Source organism: Diadema antillarum, unplaced genomic scaffold, assembly GCF_040938485.1.
Source record: "Diadema antillarum isolate AM-2024a unplaced genomic scaffold, OU_Dant_1.0 scf00000069, whole genome shotgun sequence".
Taxonomy (NCBI): domain Eukaryota; kingdom Metazoa; phylum Echinodermata; class Echinoidea; order Diadematoida; family Diadematidae; genus Diadema; species Diadema antillarum.
The window spans coordinates 227,420-233,006 of record NW_027270958.1 but is presented as its reverse complement, the minus strand read 5'-3'; positions in this window follow the sequence as shown (position 1 = coordinate 233,006).

Here is a 5,587-nt window from a genome sequence, read left to right as displayed (position 1 = left end):
AAAGTAACGTGAAAGGGAGCCTGAACATGTGGTAATGTCTCTCCATTATTCACACAGTATGAGTCATTATTGAAAAAAAAATATTCTTTGATTCATGTTCTATCAAAATTGAATTGCATGATTTATGCATAAGAACTGCCATAAAGTTTGGTTTATTCACCAGAATGCCATATGTTACATTCTCATGTACTGCAAATATGCCTTAAACCCACAACTGCAGACATCAAATCGAAACCGTGTTCATTTCTGTCACCAGATTTGGAAAACTTATTTTCTGAATTCACGCCTATTCTGATAATACCTACCGGTACTGGAAAGAGAAAACTCAGCATAAGCATGCACTTTTGTAATTGTACACTGTATGTTTCTGTTCAATTGTGTGACATACTAATCACTGCACAATGATTCAGTAATGAGTCAACATTATGCCTTTGCTGAATATTTAGATGAGTAAAAAACAATTACTCAGTGGCTAATTCTCCCAAACAAGACAAGTTTCATGTTGTATTCAACAACCTATACACTCCAAAATACAGGCTTGGCTTTTGACTTATTTTTCTGGCAAAAGACACCAAAAGCTGGTTGTAAAAAAAAAGAAAGTCATCTCACATGCCAAACTGTTTCTTAGCTGCAGTTCTAAACAGACTCATGTCCTCCCATGTGACATGTGCGAGAACCCCTGAACCTAATGTGAATTTATGGTTTCACTTTCAGCACAAAACTATCAGAAATAGTTTGATACATTATAACAGTTGATGTAGTCTATGAAACACTCACCACTTACTGACTTACACGCTGTAGCTCCTTGTTTTTCTGGTTACTGATGAGCAAAATGCACTTCAAGAAGATTGGCACTGTCTAGTTGAAGCATTGACTGACAGTCTTCCTCTCAATTCACGTCAATTCACAGGCCCGGGCACTTCTTGAGCTACATCATGGTGACAAGATGCAAGAAAGAACCTTTTGTAACTTGATTGCACACAACCTCGGCACAGTGAGGGATGGCATATCACAACCCTTCCCCCAAAACAAAATGTAACGATAAGCACTGGAAACTGAAATTCACTGCAAGTATGAAATAGTCAACACCCCAAGACAGCATGACTTGTAGTCCTGAAATTCATCAAAGCTGAGGACTTGGAGGGGTTCAGTGATTACAAATTAAGGGTATAAGATCTAGGTTTTCTTAGAGGTTTTCAAGGTTTTTTGCGTCTACATCTTGTGGCTATCGACTCAAGAACACACTAGACAGTCAACTCAGAGGAAAAACAAAAGCATGTTTACTCTCCCTGAATGAACTATTTACACCTTTCATACACTGCAGTGAATGAGTGTTTACCTGACAACATAACCTTTCAGTGCAAGTGGGAGAGGGTTGTGAGGGAGCAATGACTACAGATGGTTGTCAGAGAAATATGAATGGGAAAGTGAAATGTGACGACCACAAGTATAATGGCGTAATATCAATGATTACTGACCAACAATAAACTTCCAATTTAGACATACTATACATGTAGGTTCTCTACATTTATATCCACATTAGACATTCTGCAGACACAATGCATGGTATGTAGCTCAAGAAAAGATTTAGTTATCAGATTAAATCAACAAAAGTAGAACATGTCACAAATATGCCACCTGATAGAAATTTGAACAAGTCAAAATCCTTTTCTCATCTTTGTAAATGCAGGTCCACTCTATGCTTTGATTGTAGAGATTTGTCCTTTTTATTGGCATACAGTGTATACACGATGCAGATAATAATCAAGGTCATCCCAAGATGGCGTCTTTACATCCAAATCTTTTCTGAAATGACATAGGCCTGCTGCTATGGTGCAGGCTAACATCACAATCCTTCTATTACTTTACTGCAGCATAGCAGGTTTCTCACTTCTGCTAGGTCTCGTCTATCTAGACCTCTATACAGACTTTACAGTACTTTTAAAAGATGAGGCCCCAATTTAAATTTGCAGCCATGTACATGTAACTATACACAGTGACTGGGCTGTGTATAGTTAGCAGCCATGTGCATGTGTATGTCACCCCAACCCAATATTTTTTTTTTTCCATACCACTGCACTGGAGGTAGTTACTAGTTAAAATACTACCCAATGGTACCTTTGCATGAATGCACAAACCCAGAGTCCCACATTCCTTCTTCTTTTTTTCTTTTTTCTTTTTTTTTTTTCATGTGCAAGTGGTGGAGTAAGGGGGCCATGGGGGCTGGGGACATAAGGAAGTTTTCCCCAAACTCCATAACCTAAATTCCATCAAATTCACATTGCAAAGAATAGAACCTACTTAACATCAAATGACTCAAAAAAATTTGAACCAAATCAGTTCTAGGGAAGCATTGCTATCTACATCGACAGCTTGCATGTAATGATGTAGCCATGTAGGGTCTAAACATGTCGTCGCTCCAAACTTGACTCATTCTTCGAGCTTCATAGCGAACACTTATGGGACTTGAGTTAGCCATCTAATCTAGGTTGTGATGCACTCTCAGACTTGAAGAAAAATGCACGCTAGCATGTGACACGCCTAATATTACATGGCTAACTTCAGTTTCAAATTGTCTGGGTAGCAATGCTGTCACTGCACGTAACCGGTTACTGTTGATACCTTCCAAAGGGCTGCCCATGCAGAGCTACCACTACCAGTCATCAGAAAGGTTGCAGCTTCCTGTAAAATGCTGTAAGACTGGCACGTGGCAGCCTGATTTTTATTTGCACACACATGCCATTTTCTGTAAATAGATATAATAGGGCCCTACTTCTATCGCACTTTCAAGCACCGTCGGGCGATGTCATCATCGCACAGTTTATCCCAGTTTAGCTTAATACTAAGAGCTGCTGCAGGGAAGGTTCAAGGTACGGTACGCGGCGTACATTCGCCATTAAAAGCTCGCAATCTCGCAAAGAGCGAGTTGTTTTGATCAGCGACGACATGCAATTTATCGTCGATAACACTACTTCCCGGTAACTAATTTGGTTCAAATTTACACGAGTGATCGAAAATAAGCTATCGTGCATTTTACGTGAGTTTGGTTCAGTGTAATTATATGGAATTTTAGATTTGATCATGGATACGAAGGTTCATCAGCGCCTACCATAGCCCCATATATCAATTCACCGCAATCACGAGGAGCTCCCCCAGAGCTCCGGCGGGCTACGCCCATGTCATATCGGAGCGTCAGTAAAAGTGAAAGTAACACGACTGGAGGACGGACAAGTCGAGTAATTTTGGAATACATATGTCAATCAAGCACCTACAGTTTACGTATTTTCATAACATCAAATACATTTATTCAATAGTCTGAATAGTGTGTATTGCCATAAATTAATATCTTGGGCAAAAATCAAAGAAACTTACTGTCACGGAGGGGTACACTGTCGAGTACTTCGTGCGGTGTTTTCAATCGGCCGCTGTCACTAAAATCTGTCATTAGGCTCGTCCGCGGTCTTGCAAATATATTTTTTCTGTGACAAGTTGTCACAAGTGTTATGAAACGGAAATTTGTCATCAGTGCCAAGTTGTTACTGATGACAACCAAATTTTGTCACAGGTACGATTTGTCACAATGACAAATAATTTCTTTATGAAACACCCCCGGGTTTCTTCAGCTGACAAGCAAAAAACAAAAAACAAAACAAAAGGTCTTAAGAAAAAAAAAACACAAACTTACCGCCGCCATACTTCCCTATCTATTTCTATTTTAGTCCCACTTACGTACCTCCGGGTTTAAAAAAAAAGTGTGGGGGGCCCAAAGTGATGACACCTTATGAATTCCTTTATATGGTGCACAAAAAGTGTGGAGGCCCGAGCCCCCACGGCTGCGCCGGCCATGGTATAGACAACTTATTTTCTTAGACCATTATCCTCGTCAAGCGAATCATGAGCGTTTGCTCATGATTATGGTCTCCTCTATTTCTATTTTAGAATTGCTTACTTTGTCTTTTGAACGGCAGGTACATGTGATTCTTTAGTTTGTATAATATGTATTGTCATTGCATAACGTAGTACATTTTGAATTAATCAGGAACCAGTTTCAATTGTTAGATGAAAAAATATTGCACTCATTATTTTTTTTAATTGACTGTGTTACATTGATTATACATTTAAAAAGGAATGCTGAATAAAATAAAATCAGTTAAAATTTGTAAGATTTTACATGCAGCCATCAATACACAAAATAAGATAACTGAAAAAGCAAATGAATTTTGTCCGTTAATTTTGATTGCACCTACATGTAGTACACTTTGAAGCAGACTCTGAGAAAATTTAATAACTGAACACTGAAACCATTTGCATACAGTGATTTTACGATGATCTTTTGACATGTACATGTACTTGAGAAATACACAAAGCTCTGAATAGTGCAGCACCAGTTGATAGTCCATGTGTCGCCCTCTCATGATGAAAACTTTGCAGCAATTTGTGGTGTCAAAATCGATAAGTTTATTGCAATTAACAAAGAAATATTATCAGAAATAATCAGGGGTGTATCCAGGATTTTTTCTGGGGGGGTCGTAACTAAAATTTTTGGACCTTTACCTTTGCGAGGGAGCGGAGCGACCGAGCGGGGGGAGGGTGTGGGAGGGGGGTGTCCCCCCTTCCACGGTAGGGAGTTTTTGAATTCTATATCTTAAAATGGGGCAATTTGGTGCATACAAAAGTGACTTTTTCGGCATGGCAGTGCAGCTTAGAAATAAGGTAAATTATGGCATACTAAAACTAAGTTACGAAATTTACGAGGTTTTTGACAATTTGCTGGAACACCACCTGGTCACTTTTTTTTTCCTGTTGTAGGCCTATATAGAGTAAAAAGCCCTCAAAAAAAAATGTCTTTTACAAAAAGTGGACCTCTTGAAAATTTGGGGGGGTCGTACGACCCTCCCGACCCCCCCTTGCATACACCCATGATAATATCTTATATTTCATAAGGAATGGTATGCAAGAGTGAAGTAAAAAAAGTAAAGAATATTTCACAAAAGTTGCCATTGACATTAGACATGAAGGTAAGTTGTTGAAGAGGTTGCGGTGTCCTATAGAAAAACGAAAATTTGTGAAATTCTGTTTACGTTATTATTGCTGTTGTGACATCACTCACAAGTCACTGCAAATCTTCCGTCTAGAATGAGCAGCATAACGGAATTTTCTAAAACTTTCGAAATGCACAACTCTTGAACGGATTGCTTGTTGAGAGAGTTTCCTTGCACTAGCTTTCACGGAGTGTTTCAATATCAATTTTCTACATTCACTGATTCAATTAACATACTAATGGAATCTGATTGATTCTTCATCGAGAAAGATGCATTTCGGGCGAAAAGGAAAAAAAAAATAATGCTAATGACTAACTATTCAAAGAAACACGTGCACTTTAAAGGTAAAACTTCAGAGGTGGCTACAGCGTGTCATTCATCGTGTTTTTTTTTTTTTTTTTTTTTTTTTTTTAGTTTTTAGTTTTTCGTTTTGTTTTGTTTTCGACTAAAAGACACCATACCGCTCTCACTCATCGGCACGGAAAATGGCGTGATCAAGGGAAGCTAAACACTTGTTCTTCTTCAGAAACAAGATGTCTCTACAA